Source organism: Rhynchophorus ferrugineus, unplaced genomic scaffold (genome assembly GCF_030347505.1).
Source record: "Rhynchophorus ferrugineus isolate W39M unplaced genomic scaffold, kcgeb_rfMv2 rfM1, whole genome shotgun sequence".
Lineage (NCBI taxonomy): Eukaryota > Metazoa > Arthropoda > Insecta > Coleoptera > Curculionidae > Rhynchophorus > Rhynchophorus ferrugineus.
Window position 1 is genome coordinate 44,717,099 of NW_027472580.1, and position 15,671 is coordinate 44,732,769.

General features: G+C 34.7%; 1 long non-coding RNA gene across 7 annotated transcripts; it reads left to right on the plus strand.

Moving 5' to 3' along the window:
* Positions 1–5,849: 5,849 nt before the first annotated feature.
* LOC143206836 (uncharacterized) lies at positions 5,850–8,169 on the plus strand. Of its 7 annotated transcripts, XR_013008543.1 has the most exons (6): positions 5,856–6,011; positions 6,068–6,199; positions 6,257–6,438; positions 6,518–6,598; positions 6,667–6,744; positions 6,804–8,169. It is a non-coding gene; the product is annotated as an uncharacterized LOC143206836 (long non-coding RNA). The 7 variants fall into 7 exon arrangements; XR_013008546.1 differs by lacking the exon at positions 6,068–6,199 and having other exon boundaries at positions 5,880–6,011; positions 6,387–6,438; positions 6,804–7,757; XR_013008545.1 differs by lacking the exon at positions 5,856–6,011 and having other exon boundaries at positions 6,067–6,199; positions 6,387–6,438; positions 6,804–7,757.
* The last annotated feature ends 7,502 nt before the right edge of the window (positions 8,170–15,671 follow it).

Sequence of the window (15,671 nt, forward strand, 5' to 3'; positions counted from 1 at the left end):
AGGAAAGGACGGAGATAAATGCTTGAAGCAGTTAATTTTAAATGTCTTATATTCTCCAATCGTAGTATAAGCGAGACAGAGATGTATATATATTCATTGTCGTGATAACTTTTAAAAAAGAAAAGAAATAAAAATTACTAATTTCTATTATCATGTAATAAATAATATAATTTTAAAGGAAGTAGGATTACTTTTATACTGAATGTTCTGTGGATGTGTAAAAAGGAATGGAATAATAACATCGTAAATGTTTTATCCTGTTTTAATATATTAATTGGTATTTTTAAATAACATAGCATAATAAATATAAATAGTACAATATAACTTAAATAAAGCCTAAGAACTAATGATTTTCAATAACCATAACTACTAAATAAAATGTAAATGTATACCTAATCATTGAAAAATCTAATCCAAGATGAACCTAAAAATGATAGTACAATAACTACCAGACCCTTTTTAAATAAAAGTTTTATTTATTTTTGAACAGAAATATTTTTAAATTACTGTGAATATTATCATGTTCAACTTTTCTCCCATGAGGCGGTTTCTTCGATCGTTAATTATTTGCCCAGATTTCGAAAAAACTCGTTCTGAGGGGACAGATATTGCAGGTATAGAGGAATATTTTACGTGTAACTGATATAATTCAGGTAGTTTCATTTTATGGGTTTGCTAAAAATCCAATGGGTTTTCTAAACGCCCAATAAATGGAATTTCCAATTACTGCTAAATCTGTAAAGTTGCTGCAGTACTTGGAGTAATTACTTCTTTCATTCTAGCCTTTTTTTATCAAAATATCTCCGGATGTCAATACACCCTTGGTCAGTAGTTTTGTCTTGAATTTCGAACTGTGGAACTATATTTGTATTTTTTGAAGTTAGAATGGAAGATACCTCTTTTGTGATAACTTTTTGTATTGCCTAAGCATTATTTGCAATACCAAATCCTGCTTTTTTAAATCTAGGATCTAAAAATGTGGGTTTCCCCCATATCGTATTCATTTTTAAAATTGCCAGTCTTTTATTGATGACATCTAATAGACAATTTTGTCATTTGATGGAATGTTACAGTCCTCTTATTAACCATATAATTAAAGACATCCTTGGGATATCTTTCACCAGATAACTCGGTGATCATTATTTCAATGGGTTTTAAAAGTTGAACACATTCTGTTAAGATAGTCCATTCGTTAACAAATAAAAACTGTGGTGCTCTTCTTAATAGCCAACAAAATATGAAAGTAGAGTTTTCCTATTAGAAAATGTATTTATTACAAATATTTAATATATTTTATTCACCTCTTTATCGCTAATATTCTTAAAAGAAATTTAACAACTCCTACTGTAAAAAACTCTTCAAATCTTTTGGATCTATGCAATTTCTGCAACCCTTGGAACCTAATTTTAGTTTTCAAGATTTTAGGAAAAAAGTTTCGACAAACAAGAAGCTTGGACAAAAATCCTGAAAGTTTATCAAAAAAGTATTACCTATTATACCAGTCCAAAGTATTACCTATTATGCCAGTCAAAAGTATCTTACTATTTATCATTTACAATTTAATTTTTTTGCCCTCGAAAACTAGCGTTCCAAAATGCTGCTATATTAATTTACAAAAGCACAAAAAAAACACAAAAGCACATATATTACATATAAATCTATATAAGCATAAATTCGGGGCATTACTTTCAAGGTCGCGGCTAGGACGGAAGGCCAGAACGTTAAAAACCAGTCGAATGAACTAGTAGAACCGAAAATTGTAACTAAAAGTAAACGACTGAAACAGTCGATAGTAAATAGTAATAAAATCAGTCGGACCGAAAATAGCGACTGAAAACAGTTACTAGTAAAAACAGTCGAACTAAAAATAGCAACAGAAATAGTCGATAGTAAAAAGGAGTCAATTACTAAACAGTCAATAGTAGATTTCAGTCGATTGTTCCCAACACTAACAGAAAGGTAAATCTGCTACCATAGAGAAATAGAGATTTAACTTCATATGAAATTTTGGGGAAATGTTTCGCGACGTCCAACATCTAGAAGTCGCTACTTTTTACTTGCTTTAATCGCTGCGCTATAAGGAAGATGCCCGAGGGGATCTGATTGGCTCATTTCGTTTCTATGATAAGTTTGTTGTTAATTTATTTTAAGCGCCATTTTCAGTATGGGTTACATATGGAATAGTGCGTTTAGGCATTAAATTATTAGTTCACTAGTATATATAAGTCGGTAGTATAAAAAGTAAAGTGAATTAGGAAGTGTTGTGTACCCAGATGTATAGATAGTAAAGAAATGCAGAATCTTTTCGTTCGAAGAAGTATTTGGCTCTCATTAAAAAATGGTTGATAATATTTAAAATTAATCCCAAACCGATTGGATTAAGTATGAAAGAAAAGTTATGGTCGTTACAGTATGTTTTGTTATTGTAAATTTATTCATATATATAAATATCAAATATTTATTTTTTTTATTTTAGAAATTAATACCCTTCCGAAAAACGCTATGCAAATGGCTATATATTTTTCTTCTTGGATCAATAGTTGCACCTCAAATAAAATAATGGCTTCTGAATGCAAATCTATTAAAAGAGTATTGACTGATATTTTATACCCGAGGAATTTTGGTTTAAAATTAATTACCCAAGCAAGAATAAATTAGTTAAAGTGTCATCAATTTAATAACTACCTTGAGGGGTTCATTTCATTAAAGAAAATTAAGTGTAATGATTCAAATAAATATATTTGCTTAAGGCTACTTAACCAAGATAGTTTGTTTCGGATCTAGCTCATGGATTCAGGAATATACTGTTAAATATATGACTTGTCTCGATACAAGAGCCAGTATAGAAAGGAGGAAGAAAAGTTAGTAGAGGGCGCTGGGACTTGTATCGAGCCGGTATAAATTACCAGGGATAAAAATAAAGTTACTCTTTTGTTCCAAGGCCATAAGTGGTGTATTAATTCCGTCCCGTCCCGAATCATAAGTGATTCGTAAAACATACATCCTCGGTTAGTGTGTTTTAGAAATCATTTGAAGCGCTGAACATAAGTTAAGTTTTTTCATCTGATTGGCCTTTAGGTAATTGTGAAGAGGATGAGCATGAGGGCTCTAAATATTTATATTCTATAATAAACGGGAATGAAATGAAAATACTGCCAGTAGGTCTTTGAGCTATCCCTTTTATTTTACTTAGCGATTTTGCCACGTCTGATAGATCCTATTAAATTAATGGCACTAAACAAATATGAAAAAGCAAAAAGACGGGAGAGATAATTTTGACTTGCAATGTACCAAAGTTTTTTGTTTATGGTTATATATATATATATATATATATAATGTATATTTGTATTTTATAGATATATTTATTTTTATTTAATAAATTTATTTCTGAAATACATTGTTTTTTATTTAAATTTCATTAGTCAATTAAACATGATGTGAAGGCTGTCACTTGCCAAACATAACTAATGAGCCAATCAAATGTCTTCACAGTAAAATATTTCTCTTACAGATGCCTATAATGGAAATTTAAATTGACCAAGCAAATTACCTGAATGGCCAATTATGATGCCCTATGGATGTTGGGCAAAGCAAAACTTTGCGCCAGAGTCCCCTATTGAGTTACATCTCTATTACTTTATTACTCTATGTCTGCTACACTACATCAGGGGTGTGCAACTCCAATGCTAAGTAATGTGGCACAGTTTTGCTTAGTTCAATCATTGGCGGCACTTACAACGTGAATTTGATTGGTTAGTTTAAAATAGTTATGTAGAAACCTGTAAGGAAAATACTTTGCTTTGATTGGTCTGCAATTTCGCCTGATTACTTTGTGACGTCACATTTATTGGCCAATAGTATTTAAATGAAAATCAAATATAATTTGTAAAATTAATTTATTAAGATAAAATCCTATACAAATATACATAAGTGTAAATAATATAAATATATATATATAAACAATAAGCAAAAAAAAACAATTATGAACTCTATTCTAGGCAAAATTAAAATATCCATAATTCTTCTATAACGCCTTCCCATATTTGTTTAGTGCCATCAATTTTATGGGATCTATTAGAGTTCTAACTTATCCTGATATATTGAAGGTAAACTTTATATCCTTTTTTGTTGATATTACATTAACTTCATTAAACCAAAAATACAATCACACCTCATAATAACTTGGTCTTGAACATATTATGGATTGGACAGTTGAAACACTAAAAATTTATGTTTTTTAAAGTTAGATTTTAGAGTATTTAATCTGTGGAACTACTTAATATAGAATGTAGACAAATATTGCATGTTGTCTCTTTTTCAGAAGTTTTGTTAAATAGCCTGAAATAAGACTAAAATATAATATTAGACTCTTATTTTTCCCAGAGCAAAGTTTTCTGGAATTGAAAATATAGACTCAACTGGTGATTTAACAACCTCAAGTGGTACTAGATCTCCCGTTAAAAAAGAATATAAGTTATCTAACACGTTCATCTTCTTTACAATTTTCTTCGGGAGAATGATGTGAAAAAAGTGATGATGTGGCCTTTTAAAGATTTCTCAAACTCACTAGGTGAAGGATGCTGTTTCTACCTCCATGACCTCTAATAGATCCAACAAAATTCTTTAAGCAATCTTGGTTAAGATTTGTTACACAAATGTAGTTATTTGTAAATTTAGACAAAATAGATTTCTTTAAGGTAATAAATCCCCTAAAAGTAGCAATTAAATTTTTAATTGATGGCACCGTAACAAATATTTTCTTAACAAGACAATCAAATTTAAATATACAATAGCTCTACTATAAAATTATTGAACACCGATTGTTCTAAAAAGTTAAAGTAAAGTATTACAAATATTTTAGGGATATTACAATTAAAAGTAGTATTTATTACTACTAATTATCCAGTTATCTGAATTATTACCTTCTTGTAACACTTCTTTATGTAGAGACATCACACTGACAGCATATGAACAACTTGGTAGATTAATTGAATTTTATTACTACTAACATCTTCAAAAGTAGGTTTTGACTTTCTGTAAACAAACAATATATAAACAGACATGTAGTAGATAGATAATTTTATATGTACCTGATAAAAACAATGTTGGATATGCATTTACCCTAATACCTGTTCGTGAAGGAAGGATAATTCTAAATTTTTCACTAAAATGTCCGTGACAGACACCATGACGTTGATATATTTGCATTTTGGTTTATCCAGGTAACTTATTACTATTTACTTGATCAACCCATTTTTGGAAAGGAGCGAGCTCATTCTTTGGGAAACGATGTCTAATTTCCGTAGTAGATATTTACCCCGGTACACTACATCTTTTACTACACTGACGCATTGTCATCAATTTTTATATCATTACTCCATAATAATTAATGTAAAACAGAAAGTATGCACAACGTAAAACGAAGATTTCTTGATCTAAACAAAAACATAAAAACCAAAGCTTTCAAACAAACTAAAAAATGGACGCCAATAGAACATGCTAACTTCACACAATATGATCGACCAATCAGGTTCCATGTTAGTGGCGGCTCCAGGAATTTAAACTACCCAATCACAATTTGCGATCGCAACGCTACCATTGATTGAACTAAACAAAACATTTCCCCAAGGTCGCTTATACCATGAAATTTCTATTTTTTCTATACACTACATTTATGTCACAAAACACAGATCAATCTCAATTCACAATATTTGTGATTTTTGTATACATTATAGTATATACAGTATACATTATATATTTAGAAATATAAGTGGACACGGCCAAAATTTCATTTGATCACAGTGCACATGCGCACTTAAATTTGTTTAAATCCGTCAGAGCGCGAAAAATTACCAGATCTCCTGACAGAATGGCGGTATTTAAGGTTGGGTTATTGGCGGATAATTTTAATTAGTAATAGAAAAATTAACATATATGGATAATCATGAATCTAATAATTTGATACAGTTTTTCTTTGTGAATTATATATATACGGATAATAATAAAATTTGGTAAGTTTTTATTAATAATTTAAGGTTAAGTTACCCTCTTCTTTGTTATTTTATAGCTAGAAGTATAATATAAAAGGACATTTATTATTTGTAACATGTCCGAAGGCTATTAGGAACTCTGTACAAAAATATTAACACAATATTAACAAAATAAGGAATTAGAATAAAATAACTACTTAATTTAAAAGGTTTATCAAAAATATCGTTACTCTTAAGAGATTTTTAAAAAATATATATTTTTTTAGACTAATAACTATTTTTATTTTTTCTTAAAAATATCGATATTTTTTTCCTCCGATATATCGATATTTTTAAAAAAATGTTTTAATTTTTATATCAATGTTTGAATACTTCAATATTTTGTGGGTCTAACAGAATGCATCCTTTTCCCAAGAGTTTTGTTGTAAGCCAGAAATGGCTTGATAAGGTAAACAATGATAAACTTAAGGGGCTCTCTCAGCAGTATTTATATATGGCTTTAAATGTTTGCTCTTTGCATTTTATAGCAGAAGGTTATAGACCCAAATGTGGCAGACCACTGTTTAACAAAGATGTAGTTCCCAGTTGCAATCTAAATAGTGTAAAAAGTAGGTACATTTTTTTTTTCAAAGTAGAGATACATCAATACTTAAAATTATATTATGTCTCTATATAGATCATACAGAAATAGAGAAATATATTCTTTTAACTTAAGGCAGTCAGGAGCCAGACTATACAACACCAAAAAGTACAAGTAAGGATGTGTAATATCTTTTTATTATTTTGTTCATTTTTATAATTTTTATTTTATAGAATCTAGAAGTCAGATACTGCAGTTAATGTTACTTGACAACTTATGTTAACACACTTATGTTACATAGTAATACAGAAGAGAAAATTCGTAATGATTAGGCCATTTCACCAGAATAGTTTGGAAATATTAGAAGCTATGGGATTAGAGAAGTTTTCCCAATACTTGATCAATAACAGTTCCTACACATATTATTAAAAGTTATAAAAAATAATAGAAAGGAATATCAGAACATATATATCTGGTTTCATTCGCAGAAAATTATTAAAATTAATTAAATGTGAAGGTTATAGGGCAAATATTCTGTATCGAGAAAGCGATACCGATACAGAATTTATTAAAGCTCGCCAGTATGACAAATGTTGTCTTAAGGTACCGGGAAGTTATTTCAATTCATATATTTTTGAAGCTATGTCTATAATTTTTTATGTATTGACCAAAGTATGTGCCAAAGCAAATTTAAAGGAAATTCTTGATAAAATGTTATGCCAGTAAATGTCAGTCTTATTACCATTACTAATCATTACCATTACTTGTTTTCAACATCTAGAGGAGGGAAATTTAATAAGAAAAGTATAATTAGGTGTTGCTTGTTCTGGTGGGTGAAAAAAGTAAACAGGATTGTAAAGCGAAAAAATTTAAAATATTGCATGGCTATACATATCTTATGGATAGGGCCCAATTTAGCATCTATAAAAATACATAAAAAAGAAGGGAAGGTTTCGTAATCAAAATTGTAATATGTAACTACTTGACTGGACAAATTATTTTTAATTTTATATATTTTTATGTTATAATAATTTACAACTATAATTAATGTACAATTAGATAAGTTATCAGTTGTCATATTACATGTTGTATTTTTATGTATTTAGAAAATATCTTAAACAAGTGTTAACTAGTATTTTATTAAAATTATAGTTTTTAATTTTCCCCTGTAATATAGATAAATTATATTCTTATTTTTTAAACACCCCCACCCTGTATTAAATAAACCAGCTTTGCGCGACCTCTGGTAGAGCATAATTTGGTGGCAATTAGTGTAGGGAACTATCGACTATTCAGTAATTAACTACTTTTTACTATACTATTTTAGTCGCTATTTTTGGCTCGACTGTTTTTACTAGTAACTGTTTTCGGTCCGACTAATTTTATTACTATTTACTATCGACTGTTTCAGTTGTTTACTTTTAGTTACTATTTTTGGTTCTACTAGTTCATTCGACTGATTTTAAACATTCTGGCCTTCCGTCCTAGCCACGACCTTGAAAGTAATGCGCCGAATTTATGCTTATATAGATTTATATGTAATATATGTGCATTTATGTTATTAAATATTTGTAATAAATAAATTTTCTGATAGGAAAACTCTACACTAATGTTCAACAATTTATTTTGTTGGCTATTAAGAAGAGCACCGCAGTTTTTATTTGTTAACAAATGGACTATCTTAACAGAATGTGTTCAACTATTAAAGCCCATTGAAATAATGACCACCGAGTTATCTGGTGAAAGATATCCCAACGATGTCTTTAATTATACGGTTAATAAGAGGACTGCAGCATTCAATCAAATCCAGGATTTTAACAAGTGAACGGGGGGAAAAATGACAGTTCCGTGCTAGCTCTCGAAAAGAACGCTCGTGTCCGGTCTGCCGAACCTACCTGTGCTTCCGAGAATTACCCGAAACTTTCTCTAAGACGGTCGATCCGTTATCACGTTTCCACCAGTGCCTACGTCAAAAAAAGCGTCTGTAAGCGCCGAAAAGGCGCATTTACAGACAAGGCAATGGCGTCATGTACGCCAGAGCCGACGTCGCCTCCTGAGCATAATCCCAGTTTTCCTAACTCAAATGGACCATCTTTCGAAGACAGCCGAGAAGTGCTCATAATAGATTTAAGAAGACAGAATGAAGACCTGCGAAAGCAGATAGATGAAGTTAAAATGTTCGCGAAAGCACAAACAGACGCCCTGAACAAACAGACATAAAAGCTGGAAAAGAGCGAAAAGGCTTCCGAAGATCTCAAAGAAGAAATCAAAACTCTCACAGCTACGATAACAGACTTCATGAAGTATCAAAAAGATGCCATGGAAAGAAAGACTCCTGCTGCCACAGAAACCCAGACACCAGCTAAACCGGCACAACGGTCAGACCAAACTGAAGACCCAGACGACGGTTTCACCTTGGTGGGAAAAAGGAAGAGAGGGCCCATCACTCCACCTCAGGAAAGCCAGCTGCCGAAGGCCGGCAAGAAGGAAAAACAGGCTCCCAAATCACAACCTAATCCGGTAGCCACTCAATCTACCCAATCGAAAGCCAAGACTAACGTACAGCCTTCGATTACAAAATTTGCCACCAGACCAGTGCAAAATAAGCCGACCACCAGGACGGCCCCACAGCCACTACCGAAACAAGTTGCTCAAGTAAGTAGCCAGGCCACTAAACAAATCCTAACCTCCACAGCAAAAACAGCGCCAACCGTTTCGGCGACTGTTTCTCAAACTCCGCCAAAGGAAAAAATTCCGCCTATAGTGCTCCGTGACAAGAAGAGGTTCATGGAGCTCATTAGAATTACTAAGGCACAATCAATAGATATTATAACCCGAAACAAAAAGGAGGGCATTTTCTTATTCGTCGCCACAAGCGACGATTACCGTAAATTCACTACCCTGCTCGAGGAAAGGAATTACCCTTACCATTCCTTTTGTCATCCGGAGGAGAGAGCATTCCGGGTAATAATAAGAAACATCCCAGCATCACTCTGCATTGACGAGCTTCTCTTTGATCAACTTCTCTTTGATCAAGGCTTCTATCCCAAATTTGTGCAAAGATAGAAATTAAAATCCGGGATAGAACTACCAATTGTTCAGGTAGTTGTCCCTCGCGAAGAGCGACAGATCATATATATGACCAAACTCGGCGTCATCACAGTGAAGATCGAGGTCCAGAGGGGAAACGGCCAGCCAGTGCAGTGCTTCAGCTGCCAGTTTTCGGGCACTCCAGCTCATATTGCCGAGCCCCCCCACGGTGCGTCAAATGTGCCGGGCATCACGACACTAGATCCTGTACCAAAATCCCAGAAGCACCTCCAAAGTGCAGCAGTTGCGGTGAAATTCATACCGCAAACCTCACCGGTTGCAGCTGCCGTCCTGCTCCAAGAAAACCAAAAATTCCGACGGAATCCAGGCCTCCACAAGGCTCTGCATGGAGTAACCAAGGTGGCAGGAAGCTAGCTCAAAAATTAGCCAGCGCCACCCAGCCTGCTCCAACTCAAACTCCTGCTCCAACCAATACACCGGACCTTAACTCCTCAATGCAGGCGTTTACTGACCCACAGGCTTTCCTGCAAGTGATCGCCCTGGCTCACCAACTTGCTTGTCTTTTTCCAAATGTCGCCGCCTAAGCGGCAACATTTACCCATTTTTTTAACTTCCAGCAGCCTTTTAATTCTTCGAAATGGCTGTTCCGAAATCTCTTATACTGATGACATGGAATGCAAACAGCTTACGCGGAAAGCAAGCGGAATTGGAACACGTCATGACATTCTATGACGTCTACATCGTTCTCATCCAGGAAACTTTCCTGAAGCCTTCGCATCGTCTCTCTTTCGAACACTTTTTTGTCTACAGAAACGATAGAACTCCGAGTCGAGGCGGTGGAACCGCCATTCTCGTCAGAAAAGGAGTCAAACACGAGCTCCTTCCATCGTTATCAGTAAACAACTTCGAAACAACCTCCATTAAAATCGATATCCAAGAACGTCCCTTCGTGATTACATCCCTGTACAGGAAATTTTCTGCATTCAACTATGCCGAATATCGATCACTCGTCGAAGGAAAATTTCCAAAAATAATAGGTGGCGACTTCAACGCCCACCACCCCATCTGGGTGTGTTGCAGAGCGAATCCCGCAGGTAACGCCATCGTAGATCTAAGTGCAGATCTGAGCTACGGTCTTGCCTTGCCAGATGAACCCACCCATCACCCTAGTACAGTCTCTCAAGGCGCAGCAAGAATCCTTGATTTCTTTATTCTTCAAGACGTAAATCGCCATTCCGAAGTTCGAGTCCTTGACGAAATAGACTCTGATCATCGTCCGGTCCTTCTCAAACTCGGAAACTGTGCCACCACTCAAGTCGCACTAACAAGATTCAGGAAAAAAACCGACTGGAAAAACTACCAATCTCTTCTCCTGAAATCCGAGCCAATTCCGAAAATTAACACACCAGAACAGCTCGAGGAAGCCGTACTCAAGCTAACTCGCGATATTCAGTCTGCTCACGAATCTGCCACAGTCAAAATTTCATCACAACCCCAGCTGTGGAAAACCTTCCCGCTTCTTTTAAACGTGAAATTCGCATCAAAAACGGTTTATGCAGATTAGCTCGATTCACCCTTGATGCTGCAGACAAAAGGGAGGCGAACAGAGCATGCAAGAGGGTAAGGGCGGCCGTCTCGACTTGGCGAGCAATGAAATGGAACTCATTTCTCACGGGCCAAAGGCTGGATGCCTCGTGGGGAAGACGCACAATGTCATCCCCCCCTGAAGTCAGCGGTTACAGGAAATTTCGCAAACTGACCAAGAAAAAGTCGAGCTCCTTGCAGAGTCCTACGAAGCTCAAATGAAATGCCTCCCACCCGCACAGAACACTAAGGCTAAAGACATTGACACTGTCATCAGCGAATCCAACTCCGTCAAAAGACCAGTAACCCCAGCCTTTCTTCTCAACCATTTCGTGTCTCCAAAGTCTCTACAGACTATGATCGGCAAACTTCAAACCAAAAAATCTCCAGGTTTCGATGGAATATCGATTACCCAGTTAAAAAAGCTCCCGCATAAGCAGCTCGCAGAACTGGCAAACATCATTAACTCCATCATGAGGCTGCAACACTTCCCGGCGTCTTGGAAACACGCACATATAGCGGTTATACCCAAGAAAGGAGCAAAATCATTTCCATCTGATTACAGGCCTATCAGCCTTCTCAGCGCCATTTCGAAGCTTGCCGAGAAGGCAATACTCTACGCTCTCAACTCTTTCACAAAGGAAAACAACATCATTCCAGATGAACAATTCGGCTTTCGCACTCATCCGTCCATCAGGCTACCCGTCTGGCCGCACACATCCACCATGCTCTTGACCAACGCAAAAAGCTTGGAGCAGTTCTGAAGCCTTCGACAAGGTCTGGCACGACGGATTGATCGCAAAGTGCGTGCGGTTAGGCCTCCCAGAAGACCTAACCGCTCTCATCAAGTCCTATCTCTCTGACAGATCTTTCCAGGTCAAGATCAGGGTATCACTTTCCAACAAATCGATTCTGGCGTACCTCAAGGTTCCCCGCTGGCCCCAGCCTTATTTAACCTCTTTATTTCAGATCTGCCGAGAAAAGAGCACATTGACGTCGCGTTTTACGCTGACGACACTGCTTTCTTCACGGCCGCTAGGTTCGAAGTTACAATTCATGAACGTCTACAGAAGCAGCTCGATCATGCGGTCAAGTGGTTCAAATTCTGGAGGTTGCAAATCAACCCCCTGAAAACCCAGACCATCATTTTCCATAAGAAGCGTTACGCACTGCGCGTCTCGCAACTTAAGATCGACACCATAATAATTCCATGGCTGGATAACGTCACGTACCTAAGTCTTCACTTCGACCGGCGGTTCGGTTGGCATTCCCAAATCCAGAAAGCAATCCAAAAAGGTTCGGGGATAGCAAACCTGCTATCTTCTCTGATCTGCCCTTCTAGCAGACTTCCCATCTCCATCAAATGCTTAATTTACAAGATGTTAATTCGGTCCGTACTCCTCTACGGATCTAATGTCTACTTCAAGTTTGTTACACCCAATCAGGTCAAACGGCTTCAAGTTTTCCAAAATAAGCTCCTCAGGAGAATATTAAACGCTCCATGGTTTGTCAGAAATAATCAAATTCATAGGGAAACTGACACTCCAGAAATCAAGCACTTCATATCTCAATCATTCCACAAACAACAACTCAGCTCAAGTTCTTCTGAAAACGCGCTTGTTCGCCAGCTGGTCGACATGCTGGGAGCTTAGCACCGCGTCACCGCCAAGCTCCCCCCTTTTCCAGGCTGAAATGACCTCATCCGTCGCTACAGTCATAACTTTTGCCCCCATACAACAGTACCCAGTTGTGTGTTAACTCAGGTTCGCAAATCAATAGAATCGCCGGGCCCTCGTGCCCAATAACGGCTGCCCGATCAGCGGGTGCCATATCCCCAAATTTAATGCAGTAGCAGTAGTGATCCACAGGGGTCAACTGTGAGGCGGTTTCGGTTTAGTGTATTGGTAAGCCCAGAGGCAGTCCCATATAACCCGGTCCAACTTGTCACTCCAGGGCAAGTCTCCGCGACCATGTATGCGTCATGCATTCCACCGCCTGGTTTTTAGGCCAGAATAAAAAAAAAGGAAAAATGACAAAATTGTCTATTAGATGTCCTCAATAAAAGACTGGCAATTTTAGAAATGAATACGATATGCGGGAAACCCACATTTTTAGATCCTAGATTTAAAAAAGCAGGATTTGGAATTGCAAATAATGCTGAGGCGATACAAAAAGTTATCACAAAAGAGGTATCTTCCATTCTAACTTTAAAAAATACAAATACAGTTCCACAACTCGAAATTCAAGACAAAACTACTGACCAAGAATGTATTGACATCTGTAGATATTTTGATAAAATATTGGCTATAATGAAAGAAGTAATTACTCCAAGTACTGCAGCAACTTTATTTATTATTTTATTAGATTTAGCAGTATTTGAAATTCCATTTATTGGTCGTTTAAAAAACCTATTGGATTTTTGACAAACCCATAAAATGAAACTACCTTAATTATATTAGTTACAAGTAAAATATTCCTCTATACCCGCAACATCTGTCCCCTGGGAACGAGTTTTTTCAAAATCTGGGCAAATAATTAACGATCGAAGAAATCGCCTCACGGGAGAAAAGTTGAACATGATAATATTCACAGTAATTTAAAAATATTTCCGTTCAAAAATAAATAAAACTTTTATTTAAAAAGGGTCTGGTAGTTGTACGATCATTTTTAGGTTCATCATGGATTAGATTTTTCAATGATTCCAAATATGTTTACATTTTATTTAGTAGTTATGGTTATTGAAAAATCTTTAGTTTTTAGGTTTTATTTAAGTTGTATTGTACTATTTATATTTGTTATGCTATGTTATTTAAAAATAGCAATTAATATATTAAAACAGGGCAAAACAATTGTGGTGTTATTATTCCATTCCTTGTTACACAACCACAGAACATTTAGTATAAAAGTAATCCTACTTCCTTTAAAATTTTATTAATTACATGTTAATATAAATTAGTATTATATATATATATATATAAACTATTATATATATAAAACAGTTGATAGTCTGTTTTCAGTCGATAGTTTCCAACAGTCTTATACACGGGAGATGGCATTCTATTACATAGAAAAAATTATATTATTACTGCAAGTTGACTGATGGCAAGTTTATATATTTTGTGTATAGAATAGAATCTTAAATTGGCAAACCTGTAGCTGTCTGCGTTTGAATCACTAGAAGGCCGTAGATAAAAGATGATATGTAGATTTATTTTCTTCCTTTGGATTCGAATTTCTCTGATATTTAATATTTCTTCCATAGTTAGGGAAGCCCAAATATTATCGATATATCATTTTTCAAAAATATAGATTTTTTACCTATATATCGATATTTTTTCAAAAAAAGTTATTTCTATAACATTATAAAAACCTTTTGATTATTTTTAATAAACTTTTAATATTTATACTTCATTTTAAAGATTTAGTGTTTATTTATTTTTTTACCACTGCACCACCAAGCCGGCTGTATTTATTTTGTATAGTATTTATAGAAATATCGATATTTTTATTCGTGGCCGACAATTAGTTGATGAGATATAGGTATTCTTCTTTAGTCTTTCTTTCTTTACAACTTAGCTCAAGTTTTTGTAGTGTTTAATTTGAAATCTGATGGTACAAAAGGTCTCTTTTAAAAGGTCAACAAGAATATCGATATAGCTATGAAAAATATCGATATTTTTTGGCAACCCTAATTTTCTTGTCCCCAGCCGACATATTTGTCAAATCTGGAAGTTTGTTTACAAAGCACAGAGGAATTCTCAATATTTTGTGATTTTAGTGTATTTCTGATATTTGCATAGTTTGAGTAAATTTTAGGTAATACCACTTTCTATATCTTGTGGCCGATATAGATGAATGGTTGCCATTTAGTGCCACCAGTGGATTTTTGGAAACATGGCATCAACTGAGAGATATAATAGAGCATTAGAAAAATGTCTCCGATCAATAACAACATGGAAAAACATGATAAACGATTACGTGGATGATTCTGATAAAAGTGCAGAAGTGGATAAATTACAAAATTCTATTAAAAGTTATTGTTTGATTGATAATGATTATAAAAAGACACAGGAAGTAATAGAACTTATTAGTCATAATTTGAAAGATATTGAGAAAATAGAAGATATTGACGCTATATTACAAGAGAAAATTAATGAACAATCTATGGATGATTTTACATCAAGTCAAATTTGGGACCGTTTTAATTCAAATGATGTTTTTGTACGATCAACAAAACCCAAAGAACAGAATTTAAGTCTAAATTATGAGGCAGTTGATGATTCTATTCTTTGTTCTAACACATTTACACCACCAATTGATCCAATAACAAAGACTGTAATTAAGAAACCAGTAAAAAACAAAATATGTGGGCATATATATGACCATAACTCTATATATGATTATTTAAGACAATCAAAGAATAAAGCAAAATGTCCATATATTGGCTGCAAAAATAACAAATTGAG